The following is a 22,254-nucleotide window of genomic DNA, read 5'->3' on the forward strand; positions in this document are numbered from 1 at the left end:
AACATACGCCCTAAAACTGAAATGTAAACCAAAAGTATAGTAATACAGAGATGTTTTAAAAATGTATTCATAAATACATTTTCGTTATTATCCTAGACTAACGGTGATCAATCGCCTATAAGACGCTGAAATACAAATCGCAAAGCTGAGCATCGTATGTGCTTCCTCCGAGAATTTTCACTGTAAGAGAAACATGTGTTACGGTCAAGCGGTTGATCAATATTATTGTACTCTACAACACCTTACAGCATGTCTCTAAAACTGATCTACGCATCTACATCATATTTTTGTATTGTAACTAAAACTGTGACCTCTTCTGCCACTTTTGTTTCTGAAGTATCTCATTACAAGAGATAGCCTATGGGCTTGTCAAAACAACCAATGCCCAGCTAGATCTACAAATACAGCACTTAAAAATGTCAGTATACATCAGTGTACCTCAAACATATTTACGCTATGCACTGTAGGGTCTGAGATATTAGTGACGCTAAACTCAAATCAGGTTCGATATTTGTCCGATAGGAGGCATTTGTCGTGTTGGTCAGCCTAGTAAGTTCAATTGTGTATAGACAGAACGTGTAGGACCGAGGTAAGGGGGTGTGTAGACAGCGCATGTAGGAATAAGGTAAATATGACAAGATACTCATTTCTGCTACTGACAACATTAGAACTGTAATACTGCTGCAATATGGATGGCAACAAGTAGATGTCCCTGCTCGTGTTGGAGTGAATCAGACTGATGTTTCCAGGATTTTGAAATAAATCAGGGTGACAAACGGTTGTTGATCGACCACGGACGGGACGCTCACGCGAAACATCTCGCAGAGAGGATCAGTATTTGTTGCCTTCACCAGGCTGCAGGCCCACTGGTACTGCCACCACTTTCCGCCAGGTTCTTCTTAGGGCTCCCGGAGTAAATGTGCCAGATGAGACAACGCGAAATCAGCTGCACGACTAAGGACCGATATCAAGGAGGCCTGCACCGAAAGGTCCTCTTAGTCTTAATCCACGCCATAGGGCAGCTCCCGTGAAGAGGGCAACACCTCACAGCCCATGACACCAGGAGCAATGGAAGTGTACTTCTGGAGACGAACCGGTGAGAGATGGAACGAGACATGTATCCTGGAGCGCCATAAAAATAACTGCCAAAACAAGAAGTGCACTACACCAGATTATGAAAAACTTCTTTTTGAGCACTGGAGGCCTATTATAGTGTCACGTTGTCAGCGTGACGATTTCCTCAACCACACTGATTGGCTTACATGACCAGGTTCACTGTGTCTTTTATCAAAAAACTCCTTATCTGGCTTGCGAAACCGAGTGAAGAAATTAAAATCCTTAGACTGAGATGAACATCCATTGAGACTGGGAATCAAAACCAGCATATCATAGTTAGAAGAAATTCTGCTACCCGTACGTCACGGTACTGGCCACCTTTTCTTTAAGGTTCTGTTAAAAACGTAGACGTGTTGTACACTTAGCAATTATGTTTGTTTCAATCGTATGATCTATTACCGTGTTCAGGCATTTTTATTTGATCCAATCTAGGCTGCCTGCAATCAATTTCAACGTTCCGTTTTACTGTACCGGGTAGAAGAATAAACCCGATCTCTCCTAGGCGATCTACAAAGACAGAGATTCATTTAATATTGTCGAGTTAACAGCAAATGTGTCACCACAGATATTTTACGTACCGACATTGTACGGCATGGAGTGTCGAAAGGACTTCTTTCCGCCTTCAAAAATCAGACTACCTCTGCCGGGTGTGAACCCGCGATCTTTGGATCCAGAGACCGATATTCTACAACAGTTTAAGATGTGATTCCAGGATTCCGACGTCAATGCTAAGCGAATACTGTATGCAATATTTCGGTGATCAGACTTGATCTCCTACAGTGGTGCAAACAAACCCAGTCTTATCCCAGCATCGCCGAAGACCTGTATGTATTACTGTCGGCAGCTGCCAGACATGAATTAAAGAAAAGCCTGTTTGTAACGCATGGTTTGAAAAAATAAAGGTGCCTGGTTAATCGTCTGTAGCAAGGGTTAGCAGCTCCCTGGAAATGAAATAAGCATCGCTGAACAGGCAGAATTAAATATAATGCCGTGATCCAAAGGTAAAGGGGGAACGTTTACAAACCTGCAACCCTCAAAATTTTAATTTTCTCATCTGTTGAAACATAAAACAATATTTATACTAAATTCGAGAAGAGAGACGTTTTAAAACTAGGAAGGTCACAACATCTCACACAGCAGAACTGAAATAATCACAGGGAGCCACTTACCTAATTCGTCCACAAACAAGTGTTGCTTATCAAGTCATTAACAAAAGAACATTAGGTCAGTCGAAAGTCATCTGGTCTTAAGTATTCAGCGCTGTCGCAACGGTAAACAAACATTCCCTGACTCATGAAAATGAAGTGACATCCGATATTACGGAAGGATATTTGAGGGCTGCCTACCCGAGGCACCTTCGTGAGCCAAGACGCTGATTCGATTCCCTGCCGAGAAATTTCGAAAAGAGAGGAGAGGGGTACATGGTCCCGGGGTTCCTCAACCTACACCAAAAATGAGCAACCACTCTATTTCACTTGGATCACGCGACAAGTCCGGCGTATTTGAACACCTTCAGTACCACCTGACTGAAGCGGAATAGAACGCATCTCCAGTGACGCCTGGACTAATGACAGCTGATGGTAGAGCTGGTGGGAATCCAACTAGCCTTTTTAGCATTAGAATGCCTTTTTTAACACTCGACATTTATTATTAAAACAGTGCAAAGATATTCAAATGATCAGTTATGTCAAAGCCAGTGCTTTACTGTCTGAGCTACTCAGTCCGTCAACCAGGATTTTCTCTCATGAAGAAGATGAAGAATATGATTATCATGTTTAACAAGGAAATGAGCTGGTCCTTAATATAATATAAAAACGACAAAGATTATCAGTATTATCACAAATATGTTATATTATGTCATGCGGCCTCCGGAGCGGCCTGGTGCAGGTCTTTCTAATGGACTCCCATGGGCGACCTCCGCCTCTCGACATGTGATGATGTAGGGAGAGGATGAAACCCGGTGTTGGCACATAGCCTACTCCTGTCGAATAACACCAAGCAGTCTGCTCAAGGCTTAACGTCTCCATCCAACGAACGCATCGCCATCAACAGCGGCATATGCCCTCATTCCACATGAACAATGTAGAGAGGTTTGGACCTGCTGACCAACATTCAAAATATTTTTTTTTTCACCAACGGGATTCGAGCAGACTACCCACGATGTCAGATCATCAAGACTTGCGCCTTCACGATCATAGGCACCATGTAGGCTACAGATACAAGAAATAGGCCTAGTTAAAAGATTCTGTCAACCTCCCATGGTGTGAATCTCGAAGCTAGAAAGAAAGGAAACGGGAGACGAAGAGTAGTAAAAACGAAGTAAACTTACAGTATATGGAGGACCTACTCCTACAAGTAGGCTACCAGACAATCACCCAATATGAGTCAATAAGCTAGAATAGTAATAGAGACTCCTCCAATTTATTATTATTACTATTATTATTATTATTCCTAGCTTTTTCTACATTTTTCGTGGTCGGCACTAGATTTGGATCTGGTCCAGATTTACGGCTGGATGCCCTTCCTGATGCCAACCCTATGTGGAGGGATGTATTTATTATTGGGACGGGCTGAGCGGCTCAGACGGTTGAGTTGCTGGCCTTTTGACCCCAGCTTGGTAGGTTCGATCCTGGTTCAGTCCGGTGGTATTTGAAGGTGCTCAAATACGTCAGCCTCGTGTCGGTAGAATTACTGGCACGTAAAATAACTCCTGCGGAACTAAATTCCGGCACCTTGGCGTCTCTGAAAACCGTAAAAGTAATTAGTGGGGCGTAAAACTAATAACATTATTATTATTTACTACTGCGTGTTTCTGTGGTAGTTGGTAATGCGATGTGTTGCGTATAGATGAAGACAACTGTTTTAAGACGAACAAGAACACCCACTCCCCAACCAAAAGAATTAACTATACGCATTTAAAATCCCTGGTCAGACCGGAATTAGAACCCGGGGCCCTATGAACCGAAGATATCAATAATAAAATCAGTAATCATATGAACTACTGACTGCTTCAGCAGCAAGTTGGTCAAAACTGCAAGATGGCGAAAGCGCATGAAGACCAGAAGTTTGTCATTTCCTTCCAATTCAATCTGCTTTATATGGAAGAAATCATTATACATTTGCTTCGGGAAGGTAGTTTCGCTTCCTCTTCAGACTGTGTAGGCCTACCTGTATCGCCGTCAATGCAGTCCCAACACAGAGCTGCCGTCCGGCTCCAGGGTTAAATGGTTAGCGTGCTGGCCTTTGGTCGCAGGGGTCCCGGGTTCGATTCCCGGCAGGGCCGGGAATTTTAACCATCATTGGTTAATTTCGCTGGCACGGGGATGGGTGCATGTGTCGTCTTCATCATCATTTCATCCTCATCACGACGCGCAGGTCGCCTACGGGAGTCAACTCAAAAGACCTGCAACTGGCGAGCCGAACATGTCCTCGGACACTCCCGGCACTAAAAGCCATACGCCATTTTATTTTTACAGTGCTGCCAATACGAATCTCACTCGAGAGACAGCATTGCAGTTTTTTTTTTTTTGTTGTTGTTGGCAGTTGCGGCGTACGTAAATTTAAGTGTGCTTATTTCAATCAATGCCTTGATCACGATCATAATTAACAGACTCAATTACATGCTGCTTGTAATCATCCATTGCCGTGGTCGAGTATAGTAGCTTCCAAACCAGTTCGGTTGGGTTACATTTCTGATTCAGCTACGATTTCAATCCCTCCCAATCACTGTTCCATTTCAGAATAATAATAATAATAATAATAATAATAATAATAATAATAATAATAATAATAATAATAATAATAATGTTATTGGTTTTATGTCCCACTAACGACTTTTACGGTTTTCAGAGGCGCCCAGATGCCAAAACGTTTGTCCCACAGGAATCAGCCACGTGCTGATAAATATACCGACACAAACCTGATGCACTTGGAATACCTTCAAACACCACTAGCCTGAACCGGTATTAAACCTGGGGTCAGGAAGCCAGCGCTGTTACGCCTTGTGTCAACAGCCAGGCACATTATAATTACTGTTCACTACCTTCAATTATATTTGCTTCTATTCCTGGACATTCATTACTCATATAATCAGCCGGGCTGAATGGCTCAGACTGTTGAGGTGCTGGCTGTCTGACCCCAACTTGGCAGGTTCGATGCTGGCTCAGTCCGGTTGTATATGGAGGTGCTCAAATCTCGTGTCGGTAGATTTACTGGCAAGTAAAAACTCCCGCGGGACAAAATTCTGGCACCTCGGCGTCACCGAAAACCTTCAAAAAGTAGTTAGTGGGACGTTAAAAACAACAAACAAAAACCAAACCAAAATCCACGGCGCAACAGCTCCGAAGGGCCATGGCCTGCAAAGCGACCGCTACTCAGCCCGAAGGCCTGCAGATTACGAGGTCTGCACGACGAATCCTCTCGGCCGTTATTCTTGGCTTTCTAGACCGAGGCCGCTATCTTACCGTCAGATAGCTCCTCAATTGTAATTACGTAGGCTGAGTGGCGTAAAAAACAGTAACATTAAATTATTTTACGATGCCAATTTAGGCTTCCAAGGCCTCAGATCAAAAAAATCGCAGCAGTAAGAACCTTCTTGGTGATTGGGTGTGCGCGCGCGCGTGTGTGCGAGCATGCGTGTGCGCAGTGTTTCGCCCACGGCGTGCCAATGGGCTCGTCAGTTGGACTGGCACGCGTTTCCAAGCCACTACCTAGCACTGGCAGACCATCTAGAGGCTCTACAGTCCCGCCTAGTTAGCAAATAGGGATTTGTAAAATACCAGAGGAGAAATGATTCTCCATTAACAAAAAAAAAGTCCTCCCCATTGAGGTAAATATCAATTAAGGCTTTCACGGCCACAAATCATATTTTTTAATTAAGATGTTAAAAAATTATATATCAAGTTATGCCGTAAACATCTTGAGCACATAATTATGGGCTGTCAGGTTTGAGAAACTATCACCAACCTAAGCGTGGTCTACAATAGTTTCCCATGTCAACTCCAGGCAAACATTCAAACCATTATCGCTTCTTTCGCAATACTTGCAACAATCAGAGCAAACTTTCCATGTCTGAACCATTTAAATCCAATTCGGAGAAAAGATTCGTGGAGAGTATAAACTGAAAAGATAAATTCTGAAAATGAGGCAAGGGGCAAGTAAAGTGAAACAATGAATGAAACAATCTGGAAGGAAGCGGGCGTGGCCTTAATTAAGCTACAGCCCCAGCATTTGCCTGGTGTGAAAATGGGAAACCACGGAAAACCCTCTTCAGAGCTGCCGACAGTGGGGTTCGAACCCAATATCTCCCGAATACAAGCTCACAGCTGCGCGCCCCTAACCGCACGGCCAACTCACTCGGTTTTTAACATACTCAAGTGCGTGTGGATGTCTTTTATTCGTTACAAGAATCCTGTCAGATAGTTGTACAAATTAGAAGTGGAATTACTAAAACCAGTAAAGGAAACAAAGATACCTTAGAGTAATGTTTGTCCATGAGCTAGTCTTCATCCTCAACAAAAAACAAGTTACCGAAAACTACGATTTCACGAAACTTAGTACATGCATTCATTTATAGAATGCTATTGTACGGCCAAAACTCTAATATGAGAGCCAATTTTGGAATCATGGCTGCAAAAATCATATTAAACCCATAGAATAAGTTCAGAAACGCTTTCGCAGATTCCTGTATCTCAAAACAATAGGCACTCACCCCTTCCTGGTACCGTATGAGGAATTCCTATGATGAAATTAGAATATTGGCGACAGATGGATGATACGAAGTTTTTATACAAAGGTGTAAATACAACAATATTAATAATTCGGTATTTCTCACTCCTCAATGTCCATGTCCCCAGTATTGTACTGAACAGAAGATGGTCAACCGCAGCATTTAAGAACCCTGTAACAAGAACTGTTTCACAAAACTCATCTGTGCGATGTCTGCAAAAGACCTGTTCTTCAGTATTCCTCTCAACAAATGTATGTTCGGTTTCAGAATTGCTATGAGCACTCCATAGCAAAAGAGAAATGATTCCTACCCCTAACAATGACTGTATATGCTAAAGAGAATTAATGAGACTTGATAGTTAATTACTTACTTAGAATTTTGTTAGTTTGTAACAAATATATTGTATCTTAATTTGGTGTCATTCTGTTGGATTAAAGTAACTCTAATATTATATTTGATATTAAATATATAATGCACTTAACATGCGTCTACTGAAAAACACTATATTATATTCGACAGACATATAAGTAGAGTTGGTACACTAACTGGGGCCTATAATAACCTCTGTTGTTTACGAAGAATAAATACATAAACATATAAATAAATAGACAAACAATCACGAAAATAAAATAGGTTTGAATCTCTTACGAAGGATGGATGACGAAAAGTCATAGATGAATGTACCATTATTACTTGACAAGTTCCCAATTTAAGTGAGGGAGTAGAAATAGCTATGGGAAAAAATGAAAATTAGATTTTGGTATTAACAGACACTTCAAACCTTGGGACACATCTTTTCTTTTCATGAGTCCTGTGTCACTTTTGAAGGTCTCGCAGAGACGTTTAAATCTCACCTGTGGGTTGGTAAGTTTACATAAGATTTAGCATATAATTTAACAAAAATGCGTTTCAGTTTAAATCGCCGAAGAAAATCCAAGGACAGAAAAAAAGCAAAAGAAGTGAACATGCTCGTTTAGATACTGAGAAACGATGAGATGAGGAGCTTACCATAAATAATCTTCGCGTGGAATCAGAGTGTAAATTACCCGAAAGCTTTAAAATCCAGCACAGGTGTGCACTCATACAGCATTCAAGATTTGCAGTCGCCTATGCTTTAAAGAATAATTTTTGTTAAGTATGAAAAACCAATTTCTTATAATGCCACCCACTATTAAAAGTACTAAAATTTAATCCTTTAACTTCTGTAACCTGATTTTTATATTTCACCTTCATACATGACCGCTATAGGCAATTAATGTAAAAGTTGCTATAATGTTCTGGATCCTTGTGGTCACCTGTAATGTCAGGCAGATTAATAATAATTAATAATTTCGTGTGGCTATTTCTAGCCGAGTGCAGCCCTTGTAAGGCAGACCCTCCGATGAGGGTGGGCGGCATCTGCCATGTGTAGGTAACTGCGTGTTATTGTGGTGGAGGATAGTGTTATGTGTGGTGTGTGAGTTGCAGGGATGTTGGGGACAGCACAAACACCCAGCCCCCGGGCCATTGGAATTAACCAATTAAGGTTAAAATCCCCGACCCGGCCGGGAATCGAACCCGGGACCCTCCGAACCGAAGGCCAGTACGCTGACCATTCAGCCAACGAGTCGGACAGGCAGATTAATACATAAACAATATAATTAACTAATAAGTTTCAAAATAATAATAAAATAATAAACCGAAATTTGTTGTGCATGAGACTTTTTTAAAATATGGCTTTTTTTTAAATGTCATAATTTCGGCTGTTACAATATCAAAACAGTACATCCCGTAGCTAACTGGTGTCACGAGTCGTGACATTTAGCTAACATTTAATCAGTACTGTAGTTCTTCCTTGCGCCTTCCTCAAGTATCGATTACGCAACTCTCGCACTCTAGTGATTACTGTAAGAAACATCCCATGAGCCATAATATGCCACTATATTATCTGAACATCCGGACACGAATTCCAAAGTATAATAAGCCTTTCACTGGCATACACTCTCTAGTAGTGGGCATTCGAGAGTACAGATGGCCCCATACCACCACTTTAACTATAACTTTATAAAACAGGCTCAAGGGTGAATTCAATATCTCAATTATACCCATACAAAATTTCAGTTCAATACGTCGAGCCGATTTACATCAGTCAACACTCATCACTGAAATAGGCTGTTGTCTTCTACCGTAGCTCCACGAGATCACGATGTGTTATCGCTGTTTCAACAACAATATCACTGCTTATCTAAACTTCTGAACGATAGTACAGCAGAGGACGCTGGGCAAATTCAAGGCCTTTGAATAGGTGTTGGCGCAAATTCACCTCCTCCATCCAAGCTGAGTTAAGTTACTCAGATGGTAACATGGTAGAGCAATAGCTTTCCGAGCCTGGTGGTATTTGAAGTGCTCAAATACGCCAATCCCATGCCGGTAGATTTACCGACTTGTAAAAAGGAAAAACTCATCCTGGGCAAAAGATAGTCCGCGGGACATATAAACGAATAGCATTACATTATCATATATTTTCAAAGAATAAGTGGCACACGGGCGAGTGAACTTTTTAGCAAGATTACAAATAATTTGTTCTGAAAGAATCAGTCCGCTGTACCGACAAATGCAAAGACTTTAATATTACTTATCGACAAGTGTGCGCCTGTTGGCATTTCTTGATGGATGCAGTATTTTTGCACCTCTCTCTTGGCACAGTCCAGAACAAAATTTTACTTCCACCGAGGTCTTAGTCTCATGTATGGCTGTGGCAGTACGGAAGCACCTGACGTACGGGTGGTGTTGAATAACGATTTTACAATTGACTTTACGACGCACCGATAGATCTTGTGGCGACGATGGGATAGGAAAGGGCTAGGAATGGGAAGGAAGTAGTCGTGGCCTTAAGGTACAGCTCAAGCATTTGCCTGGTGTGAAAATGGGAAACTACGGAAAACCATCTTCAGGGCTACCGACAATGGGGTTCGAACCCCCTATCTCCCGAACACAAGCTCACAGATGCGCGACACTAAACGCACGCCCAACTTGCTCGCTACTGTGTAATGAGTGATGACATTTGGAGCACAATTTGTGCGTCAGTGTGTTATGAAAGATTCTACTCATAGAGTAGGTTGTATTGCCAAAACACTATCTGGCCCATTGAGGAAACTACCTCACCCTCATATTGCCTAGTACACTTCATTTTAGCGCTGCCATTGGTCCTTTTGGTTTCCTTATAATCGTAGAATATAGTCTAACATTTAGTGGTGCTATTTCGGGATCCATCCAGCCTCCGGCCTGATGATCTAACAAAGTGGTATTCAAACTTTTTGGTTGGAGTACCCCCAAAATACAATTGTTTTATCTTCGACCCCCCTCCCCCCCCCAAGTACAAGTATATTGCGATTATACCAAAAATAACAAATGCTTGTTGCTGGATGCCAAATAATATTAACTATAAACATCATCTTCCGCAGCACTGAGGCATGAAAGAGTTGTGGCCGGGGATTTATGATCGCATGCCCTTCCTAGCATCACGGGATTTTCAACTGAAAATCGCATCTCAACAAAACCGGAAATCAAACCACGGTCACCGGGATGACAGGGAAATAGCTAAGCCTCTACACCATCCTGCTCCCCAATAATAATAGAGGATGGTTGCTCAACAGTACTTCCTATTAAAACAATAAGTTAAATCACCACAATCACCGCCACCACAACCACTCCCCAATAATAACAATAATGTATTGTAGGCCAATAGATATCGTCGCTCGGCAAAGGAAACCTCTTAACTTATTCGGAGTAAACTTTACAGAAGAAGCCCAAAACTGAGCGGTGATCAATGGCCGAAGAATTATTCCCGCCATTTTCAGTGTTTAATGATAGCCCAATTATTCGACCATTCGAGTCTTCTGTTCTCATCTCTTCGCTTCTCTTCTCAGGCGACATGGCAAGCCTTCACAAGGCAGATTGAGAAACGTGGTATTCTCATGAGTTTTCATTACCTATAAAGGACACGAGTAATATTATTTATGCTACAATTACTACTGTTCTATACACACTGAAGAAAAAAATGAAGTGAATTAGTGAATATCGAAACAAAATATTTAAAAAGAGGAATGCAGCGTAAGTAAGGAACTTTACATACCTATTCAATTAGGTCGGTGGATGCAGAGTGGATCTCGGCCCACAAGTGGCCATGGCTGATCCGTGGTCCAACAGCTCTGCACTCCGACCGGCCAACCAAGCAGAGGAGAGGTGTTCACGGCTCTACCGTGGCTCTACGCCTCTGCATTCGGGAGACGAGTCAGGGCTGGACCTCACGACTGGCCCCAACCGTCGGCAGTCCTGAGAATGGTTTTCCGTGGTTTTCCATTCTCCTGCACTAAGGCGAATGCATGCCGGGGCAGTTCCCAGTTTAGGCCACGGCCGCCAACCCCTCACCTTCTCCATACATCTCCTTCACCGTAACGAATCTCCCGGCCTGAGAGATGACGTACCGAGCTCGATAGCTGCAGTCGCTTAAGTGCGGCCAGTATCCAGTATTCGGGAGATAGTAGGTTCGAACCCCACTGTCGACAGCCCTGAAAATGGTTTTCCGTAGTTTCCCATTTTCACACCAGGCAAATGCTGGGCCATCGTCGCCATAAGACCTATCTGTGTCGGTGCGACGTAAAGCAACTAGAAAAAAAAAGAGAGAGATGACGTTACCGTCTAAGAGGCCCGCCTGTCCTTTCAGGGGGGAAATAATAATAATAATAATAATAATAATAATAATAATAATAATAATAATAATAATAATAATATAATAATATTATTATTATATGGCCTCGGCTACCGTGTGCAAACATTTTAATTTGACGCCATCTGGCTGTCTGCTCGTCAATTTCTTAATGTTGTCGGGTAAACACCAAATGTATCAACCAGAGATCTTTTACATGCCGACATCGTACCGACATGGAGTGTCAAATGGACTTTTCTCCGCATTTCAAAAATCCGACTACCTCTACCAGGTTTGAACCAGTTACCTTGGGATCCGGAGGCCAACACTACCACTGATCCACAGAGGCAGCTAGGGGAGGAATGAAAACGTTTCAGTAGTAGTAGTAGTAGTAGTAGTAGTCAATTAATAGTTCAGAAAGGGGACTCTGTGTAGTGGTAGACAAAAACAATAAATCAAAACAAGATTTTATTGAGAATGAGCGGCTCAACTATTTTCTGCTGTTCACCTTAAACTGTTAGGAGATACGAGAAATGTGCTTACCAGTTGAGAAACACCCGCGCACCCCTAGTGGTATGCGTACCACACTTCGAATACCAATGAATTCTAAATAACAGACCGCGAAGTGCGGAAAAAATTGGTCGGTTTAGACAGACAGTTTTACAGTCAGCAAGATGTGATCTTCCTGTGCAGGGATGAGAAATTGCAAGGCAGACAACAATCCTTAATCTTCCTCTGTGGATCAGTGGTAGAGTGACAGCCAACTCCCCTCGAGATTGCGGGTTCAAACCCTGGCAGAGGTAATGGGATTTTTGAAGGGCAGAGAAAAGTAGACTACATTAACAGTCCATGTTCGCATGTGAAATATATCTGGTGACACATTCGGTGTTTACCCGAAACAAAAATCACTAACATTCAGTCACAGGTTGCCCAAACGTGTTCCAGTTTCTCCGCCATCTGGTAGAACGAGCGGAACGTCGAAATTGACGCCAGCAAAGACAATAATAATAATAATAATAATAATAATAATAATAATAATAATAATAATAATAATTTATGACTTCAGGCATTTTGATTATTATTATTATTATTATTGTCTTTGCTGGCGAGATGTAGTGTTTACAGTGCACTATTTGTTACTTACACTGACCTGTCTCAGTCTCATGCCTGGGTTTGACAATATGAAAGTGAACGAGGTGTGAGCGATACTAGTAATGCCATTCCTTATGGAGCCAGTTCCTGGTATGAATCGTGTGAAAATACCGCTCTTAGGGTCGGTTGGTGCATGAATTTCAGTGGACTTGGCAGAGTGATATGTAATAGCAACTTCCGGTCCGATGAGGAAAGTAACGGGAAACTACCTCGCTCCTCATTTCCCTGGTATGTCTCTTCAGTGACACCTAGGCCATCTATGACAGCTGTTGACGGAGCTGTGGAGGATCAAACCAGCCTTCAGGCTGAATACCCAACATACATACAATTATTACAATAATAATAATTATTATTATTATTAGCCTATTATTAGAAAAAAAATCTGCTGCTCACCATGGGATCACAAGACAAATCTGGCACTACTTCCACTAACTTGCAACAGCCTCTTGTTTTCGTGCAAATGTGGGTTAAACCTTCAAAGCCACTAGCCTTGACGAAAATAGGGAATCTAAGATGAACGACGTTCATGGAACATGAAATCCTCAGGGACCAATACAAAGGCTGAGGTTAGGTGTTAAGCTTGGTCAGAAATTGGATGGGTGCCTACGTACAAGTTTCCTAGTGAAACCAGCCACCCTACCGCAAGTAAATTCTCGCTCAGGAAGCTACCGCCGATTGGAGTGGTGCTGTCCGCTAGTCGTTCTCCTGTTCCCAAGCTAGCAGGTTCAATCCTGGCTAAGTTCGGAGGCATTTTGGGGGTGTTTAAGTGAAAACGCCCATCATAGGCAACCAGCCCGAGGGATAAAATTCCGGCATCCTGGTGTATCTTCAATCTACAGCAATTGAAGGGATACTAAAAAAAGACATTCTACGAGGTAAACTACCCCTAAACCACCGTGGACTGGCGTGACGTTCTAATAGCGGCGTGTTCCTTTTACAATACAACTGACGCAGCTCTGTATCAGTCAGCTGCCCACTTACATTAATGGAAATTCATTTATACTGAGCTTTGTTTACAGTTCTCTCTGTTCTCTCTTCATGCATTGCCACAACAAACTCTGATTTTTATTGGATCGCGGTTGCTTGATATACTGTAGATGCTAAAGCCATTCAAGCAAGCTCTTTAGGCCTGTAGCAGTTATGTAGATGTTTGTGCGGACAACATGCGCATGTTCTGCGAGTTCATCGGGCCTCACATGTAGACCATAATGTACGGAATGCTAAAATGTATAACAATGAAAGCCTGAAAACACCGACCATATTTCGCGAGTATTACCTTATCTGGTTCCAAGAACTCTGACAACCTTCTTCAAAATGATTTGACTCATAGAGCAAGAATTCTCATCCTCTTGAGAAACGCGCTATGACTCACCATGCAGCCAGCTGTAGCCGCGACTGTAGTCTACGTTCACCACTACTGCAGGCATTGTGGGCAACAGATGTCCGTCCGCCTGTTTCATTCATAGGAAGACCACGTGTTTCCAACTTGGGTGACGACGTCAATACCGTATCCCTTGCCAAATTCCTTCAGGTAAACCTTTTCCTTTTAAGTAATAAATGTCACTGATTTTACATCCAATTGTTTTCAAAGGTATTCGGAGACGTCGGGGTGCCGGAAATGTGCCCCGGAGGAGTCTTAATACGTGCCGGGGAATCTACTGACATAAGATCTGCGTATCTGAGTAACTACCAATACAATCGGACTGAGCCGGGTTCGAACCCGCCATCCTGGGTTAAGAAAGCCAGCGATCTACTTTCTGAGCCAGTCAACCCGGCACCTTTTATTTTCCCTCCTGTATACGATACAACAAGATGGTATATAATCAACACAAGCTATCAGATTCGAGACTGATGTGAGAGCCAATATAAGTTGAAAAAAAGAAAATATATACAGCCCGTGTATCTCCTACCACCTTAATAAATAACATCTCAAAAACCCGGAAGTTGCGGGGCTTACGGTCGGAGGCAGGGGTATGATTACGTCTTTCTTCGTCGACTTCTCTCAGACAGACTCAGAATCAACAAAGATGCCATCCATACCGTTGCCCTCACAGCACTAAAGGAATCAATCAAGATTTTCAGATACATCCTCATCTCAACGCACTTAAGTGATGCAAATAAGAAATCTCCCTCTTTGATTGTTATATTTCACCTTCATTCATAACCGCTGTAGGCTATTAGTGTATAAACTTCTTGTAGTACTCTGGATCCTTGTGGTCACCTGCAATTTCTGGAAGATTAATAAATAAAATTAACGTCATTTGAATAATGGAAGCGTCCAGCTCCTAGGCTGAACGTTAAGGAGTGATGATAATATTAAGTGAGCTTCCCATATTAATCTACGCTCACTACAAAAAATGATAGCTTAATAACATGTTGATATCCCTAGGCATCGGAATGTATGAATATATATGTAGATTTCGTGATACGGGACCGGAGATGTGGTGATATGTTATGACATGTTTTACGGCGGGATGTCCTTCCCGACGCAAACCTCACTTGAGGAGTTGAAGGTTAAATTAATTATGGTGAATAAAAATTGAGGAAGAAGGTGGAAGAAATCGGCTGTGGTCTAAGGATAGGAGCTGTCGCGGCATTTGCCTGGAAATGAAAATGGGAAACCACAGAATCCCAATCTCAGAACGCCAGAGGCATCTACAACGCATAGCTGCAGACCCGTATCAAAAAGATTCTACACGACTGGAACACAGGGTTGGAGATCTGACGTGAATATAACACATTACATCCTTAAGCTAACCCAAAAATCCTTCAGCTTTCTCCAAATGCAGCCGGACTGAGTGGCTCAGACGGTTGAGGCGCTGGCCTTCTGACCCCAACTTGGCAGGTTCGATCCTGGCTCAGACCGGTGGTATTTGAAGGTGTCAAATACGTCAGCCTCGTGTCGGTATATTTACTGCCACGTAAAAGAACTCCTGCAGCACTAATTCCGGTACCTCGGCGATTCCGAAACCCGTAAAAGAGTAGTTAGGGGGACGTAAGTCCAATAACATTGTTATTACTATCTCCAAATGCAACTGAATGCCTTGCACATGTCGCAATTACTTTCACATAATGAGAAAGAAACTAGTTATAACACGAACTGATTTGCTTATTCATCACACACAAAATATTAAGAATAAAAAAGGAGACAACAAAAACATTTTTCATTGATTAGCCTATGGTTTCAAAGTGTTCAGGTTTGAAAGCCCATCTTCAAAATTACCGCGAAATCACACAGTGCTTCCTCAACCAATAATGGTCTTCGCTTTGACAACCTACTCGGCATATTTCAGATATAGTAACACTAATGACAAATGTGACGCCATCACTTAAGAAAAGCGAATGTAAGGTAAAAAAAAAAAAAAAAAAAGAGAACCTGTTAAACATACCTGAAGTAACTTTGTCCTTGTCAGCCCATAAGCCTGTCGTTAGCAATCGAGAAAATGAAGTAGGCCTATCGGCAACTTTGCAGCTCCTTTGATCAACTAGCAACTTGCTTTACAGCTATAGTATTTAAATTAAATATATCCTGGGTACAAAATATAACGGTCACAGAACACTTGAAGTTGTTCATCCTTTCGTCCGAAGGTATATTTTTTAACACTCACTGTTTAAACACGTATCGTAACTGAAACTGCTAACACGTCTCATAAGAACAGAATGCAAGAGGACGGCAACAATGCGCACTGGAACACAAACAATAGGTCGGCATAACCACTGAGTAGCAGTCACACGCGCACAAATAAGCTAAGAAGAGACACTCAGCTATATATAACCTTAGCAGCCAGCAATACAGCAACAAGTAGTGTGTTCATCGGCAGGTTTACGAGATGTGTGTAAAGTAATTATCGCGAGTTGGGAACACGGCGTTACGTGATAAACACAATAGCAGCCGCGCACACAGCTTCTGTAAGATGAGGCAATGCCAAATCTGCTCCTCGCAGTTAATAGCATGCCCCACATTCCTCGCCGGAATCAAGACGACCTAAACTCGCCCTTATGGCAAATCACTTACGGATCACTCGGCTCTTGAAACCAGCGCGCTCTACAGGCGACAGCCGGCAACTGACTGGCACGCAAGCAGCCGGCCGGTTTGTCCTCTGTTCTTCTTTGAAAGCCAGGTAGCGACGGATGACTAACCTTCCACAAGGCTGTAGGACGACCTAGCCAGATGCGAACGTTCGCCGGACTGGCGGTTTATGACATGACTCAGGTAATCAACAACAGATGGTGACGTAGCTTCGTGTAGATAATGAGCATGTAGATGAGAAGAGCTAATGATAAAACATCGTCGAAGATGTACTTGAACAACACAACGAGATGCACCGAGCAGTCAAAATAGCAAACTAAGGCAGATGGAAGATGTGCCATGAAACAAATGTAGAGTAATGTTGTTGTCCTATCTAAGGGGTAAATACATTGCAGTCATCAGACCTACTCACAATATCGATAGTAAAAGCAAAGCCACCTCCGCACAGGTCATGGAGGCCCACGGATGAGATTAAGGTATTCGTAACCTCCGCACTACGTGGGATAGAGTGGTTACTTCTATGTGCGATAGCCTTAACCCCCCGGAATTAACCTGGTATTCATTTTCGGGACCATGTGGCTCTCCAGAAGGGGAAATCTTGTTTCTACATTTTTCGACTTCCTGATGGGCAATCGAACCCATGTCCTTCCGGGTGAACGGAGTACGCTTTTTACCACTTTTGGGTAACAAGCATCTACTATCAATAGAAGTTAATAATGTTGTTATTGGATTTACTGTACGTCTCACTAACTACTTTCACGGTTTTCGGACAGGACGAGGTGCCGGAATTTAGTCCCGCAGGAGTTCTTATACGTGCCAGTAAATCTACTGATACGAGGCTGACGTATTTGAGCACCTTCAAATACCACCGGGCTGAGCCAAGATCGAACTTGCCAAGTTGGGGTCAGAAGGCCAGCGCCTCTACCGTTTGAGCCACTCAGCCCGGCTATTATTAGAGCAATGGTGAGAGTATTAAGGTAAGGAACCAATCCAGTATTTCTGGGACCACTGCAAAGCGTATGTCCCTCTTACCCTCTAATATAGAAGATGATTGCCTAGTTGTACTACCTCTTAAAAGACAATCACCACCACCACCACCACTCTTACCCTCTAAGTTTTAAACTGTTACCAAATGGATGCAACAGTTGCAGTGATGCTCGAAGTAGGAGATGGGGATCCCCGAAGCTCTTCCTGGGGTCCGTGAATGAATATTCTGGACACACAATTTATTTTTTCTTCCTTCGGAAGGATTTTATACCTAGCAGAAACGCACTGTTTATAATATAAATTCGTCTGATTATTATTATGACCAGAAATGATTAATAAGTTTTTCCTATAATGCATAGCTGGATCAAGCTAGGGGCTTTACGTCGCACCGACACAGATGGCGACGATGGGATAGGAAAGGCCTAGGAGTTGGAAGGAAGCGGCCGTGGCCTTAATTAAGGTACAGCCCCAGCATTTGCCTGGTGTGAAAATGGGAAACCACGGAAAACCATTTTCAGGGCTGCCGATAGTGGGATTCGAACCTACTATCTCCCGGATGCATGCTCACAGCCGCGCGCCTCTACACGCACGGCCAACTCGCCCGGTAGGATCAAGCCTAAACATAATCCAGATGAAGATAAACTTGGTGACATTCATACGCAGTTGGCATATGTATCTTCTAGTTCAGTTGCGACTTGAAGTGTTCCAGTAACGCCATGCTGAGTGGCTCAGACGGTTGAGGCGCTGGCCTTCTGACCCCAGCTTGGCAGGTTCGATCCTAACTCAACCCGGTGGTATTTGAAGGTGGTCAAATACGTCAGCCTCGTGTCGGCAGATTTACTGGCAAGTAAAAGAACTCCTGCGGTAATAAATTCCGGCACCTCAGCGTCTCCGAAAACCGTAAAAGTAGTTAGTGAGACATAAAGCCAATAACACTATTTATTATTGTTCCAGTAACAAAGAAATTAAGTAAAGGATTTTATGCTTCCAGGTAGTCGACAACTTACATCAGCAACCTCAGTATAATTATATCTTCTTCCTGGCCTTTTCCCCATTTCCTTGGGATTGGCACTGTGTGTGGATATGGTCCAGTTTTACGGCCGAATACCCTTCCTGACGCAACTCCATGAGGAGGGATGTATTTATTATTGCGTGTTTCTGTGGTGGTTGGTAGTGTGAAGTAAAATGTAAAGTTCCGAGTCCTCGTCCCGAGGTGGTGCAGTCCTTTTCAGGCACACGCCCCCATGGAGGTGAGCTGTTAGTACCTTTTTAACTACATTCTAATTTTAAGTTTCTGGCAGTAACGGGAATCGAACCCAGCACTTCGAAGACGGCAGCTAATATCTCTAACCGTTACACCAGGCATCGTCAATAGAGAGCAAAATGCCTTCGGAGCCAGTTTGCTCCCCGCTTTCGAGGAAAGAGAGCAGCTTAGCGAGCAAGTAGGGGAAGAAATAGGGGAAGTGTATGACGTGATACGTACTGAAGACCAGAAGCGCAAACGAACAGCACATCTTCTGGACAGGTTAGACTGCGACACGATACGGGTGAATTCATGTGAGGTGTCAGTAGTGCGTTTCCTCGCATCACACAGTGTTCAAGCCTACTCGGTTTTAATGTCATTATATGAGAAATGTGTCAGTAGGTTTCGCGATATTCAGGCATTAGAAAAGGATCTGCTGGTGTTCACCACGCCCTCTCAGTTGATGTGCAAACTGTTAGACCAGAACTGCAGCTAGAACTGATTGACTTAGAGTGCGATACTCAAATGAAAGATAAGTTTGCAAACACAAACAGTTTGACTGAATTTTATGTTCGTTTTCCACGGGAGAGATTTCCTAGACTGCACAAATTTAATGCACGTGTTTTAAGTATATTCGGATCAAATTTATGTGAACAGATGTTTTCGTTAATGGAGATTTGTAAATCTAGACACAGTAGTAGGCTCACCGATGAAAACTTGAAATGTGCTTTGCGACTTGCTAGTACGCAAACGAAAGTATCAAACATTGATACAATACTATCTAAATGAGCCCAAAAGGTCCTGTGAAGTAGCAGTACACCAGTGATATGTTTCAGTTCGTGTGTTTAATTTGCTGACATAGTCAAATGCCATACAAATATTGAAATGTATGTTAACGAGAGTGCAAAGAATGTGTACAAATCACACAAATTGCATTTTCTTTCGGTAAATATACATGTCCCAAAAGCTTCTGTTAATCGTGAAAATGTATTTATTCAGGGCATATTGCACACTACTGTAGGTATTCTTTGTCAATGAATAATTTTCTTGTCCTGATGTATAATTTGTGACCCATTCGTCTCACATGATCCCTGCTCCAAATTATTATTATTATTATTATTATTATTATTATTATTATTATTATTATTATTATTATACCTAGCTGTTTATATGGTGACATTTCCGAGTAGTAAGTACAGTACGGCCAAGGTATGCAACCCGCCTGTCCGCCGCTCTCTCGTCACGTGACAGACAGCCATCCAGAGCGGAGCAAGTAACACCAGCTCCCTAGAGCAACTACGTGATGACATCTGCGTTACACTACGGATAAAGACAGTGTGAAGGGTTGTAAGTGAATGAAGCGTTACACTATGGATAAAGACAGTGTGAAGGGTTGTAAGAGAATGAAGATGTGTATTTAGACGAATACAAAAACCCCAGTACTCGAGCTAGAGGAATTAACTATACCGGTAGCAATTAAAACCCCCGACCCGGCCGGAAATCGTGCCGGGGCCCTCTAAACCGAAGATTACTACGCTGGCCATTCAATCAAGGAGCCTGACAATACTATTTTTAATGTTATTGGTTTTAAGTCCCACTAACTACTTGTACGGTTTTCGGAGACTCCGAGGTGCCAGAATTTTGTCCTGCTGGAGTTATTTACGGAACCGCTAAAACTACTGACACGAGACAGGTGTATTTAAGCATCTTAATATACCACCGGACTACGTCGGAATCGAACCTACCAAGTTGGGCTCAGAAGGCCAGTGCTCTACGTGTGGGCTATACAGCCCGGCATTATACATTTTATTACGCTACGCAACTGTGACCGGCAGTAGGAAAGGCGGCCTGCCAATGTAATGAATGATCCCCAACTCGATGATGACTGGCAGTAGGCAAGAGTACCTACCATAATATTGAAAATAGCCCCATTCGATTGTGGCTGACAGCAGGCAAGGGGGCCTGGCATTATAATAAAAACTTCCCAACTGCATTGTGACTTGCAGCAGGAAAGGAGACGTGCCGTAATAATGGAAAATCCCCAACTCGACTGTCACTGACATATGAATGAAAACTTCCCAAGGAGACAGTGACTGGCAGTAGTTAAAGGGGCCTGACATTATAATCAAAACTCCCCAACTAAACTGTGACTGCCAGTAAGAAAGATGGTCTGCCATTGTAATGAAAACTCCCCACCTGCTTTTTGACTCGAGGTAGAAAACAGGGGATAGCCATTCTAACGAAAATTCCCCAACTCAACTGTTACTGGCAGTAAGGAAAGGGGGCTGCCATAGTAACGAAAAATACCCAAATCGATTATGATTGGCAATAGGCAAGAGGGCTTGCCATTATAATGAGAACTCCCCAACTCGACTATGACTGGCAAAAGAAAAGGGTGCCTAACATTATAATGAAAACACCCCACCTACACTGTAACTGGAAGCAGGAAATATGATCTAGCATTATAATTTAAACTCCCTAAAACGTTTGTGACTGGCAGTACGCAAGGGACCTGCTATTCTAATGAAAGCACCTCAACTCGATTGTGACTAGAATAGGCAAGGAGGCCTGCCATTGTAATCAAAACTCCCTATCTCCATTGTGACTGGCAGTGGGTAGGCCTAAGGGTATCTGCCATTATACTCAAAACTCCCCAACACGATTGAACTGGCGTTAGGAGAGTGGCCTGCCATTATAGTAAAAACACCACAACTCGATTGTGAATGGCAGTCGGCAAGGGAGTCTGGCACTATAATAAAAATTCCCAAACTCGACTGATACTGGCAGTAGGAAAGGAGGCCTGCCATTATGATCAAAACTCCCCGACCCAGACTTCACATGCGGAACAAAGTATGGTGTTTCTCGGGTTACGGTAAGAGACATGAAATTTAAAGTAAAATCTTTCTCACAGCGTGTACAGTAATTTTTCTACAAATTCGTATACAGCGCAGAATTCCGTAGCGAAGAACAAGTACCTTAGCTAGGAATTCTAAAATGCTACTTAGCGAAATGTCTTACCATCGCGAGAGGAAAGTATTTTCCAATTTCTCCTTGATGGTGGAGAAAATAACCCACTGATCAATATTATGCCGATAATGAAGCCAGAGAGAATTAAACACGCGGAAGCTCTTGGGATTCGAAAACAAATTCTCCTCCCGGAGGATCGTTAAGGGACCGAAGCGTATTTTAATACTAATAAGACTTCATTTTAAGGAAGGAACTAAAATGTAAATGCAATGTTGTTGGTTGTAACATTTATTTACTACTAGTGGTTTAACGTCGCACTAACACACCGAAGGTTTTTGGCGACG

The 22,254-nt window shown here is 42.7% G+C and overlaps 1 protein-coding gene across 2 annotated transcripts in view; it reads right to left on the bottom strand.

Moving 5' to 3' along the window:
• The window catches only part of kek5 (kekkon 5), a 392,502-nt gene that overhangs the window by 19,336 nt on the left and 350,912 nt on the right, over window positions 1-22,254 (bottom strand). The window contains exon 1 of one of the 2 annotated variants that reach the window (XM_067143406.2): window positions 16,073-16,391. The exons of the other annotated variant lie outside the window; for it this stretch is intronic. The gene's annotated coding sequence lies outside the window, so the exon portion shown is untranslated. Of the gene's footprint in view, window positions 1-16,072; window positions 16,392-22,254 lie in introns of those variants that run through there. 2 annotated transcript variants of the gene reach the window in all.

Source organism: Anabrus simplex, chromosome 3 (assembly GCF_040414725.1).
Source record: "Anabrus simplex isolate iqAnaSimp1 chromosome 3, ASM4041472v1, whole genome shotgun sequence".
Classification (NCBI taxonomy): domain Eukaryota; kingdom Metazoa; phylum Arthropoda; class Insecta; order Orthoptera; family Tettigoniidae; genus Anabrus; species Anabrus simplex.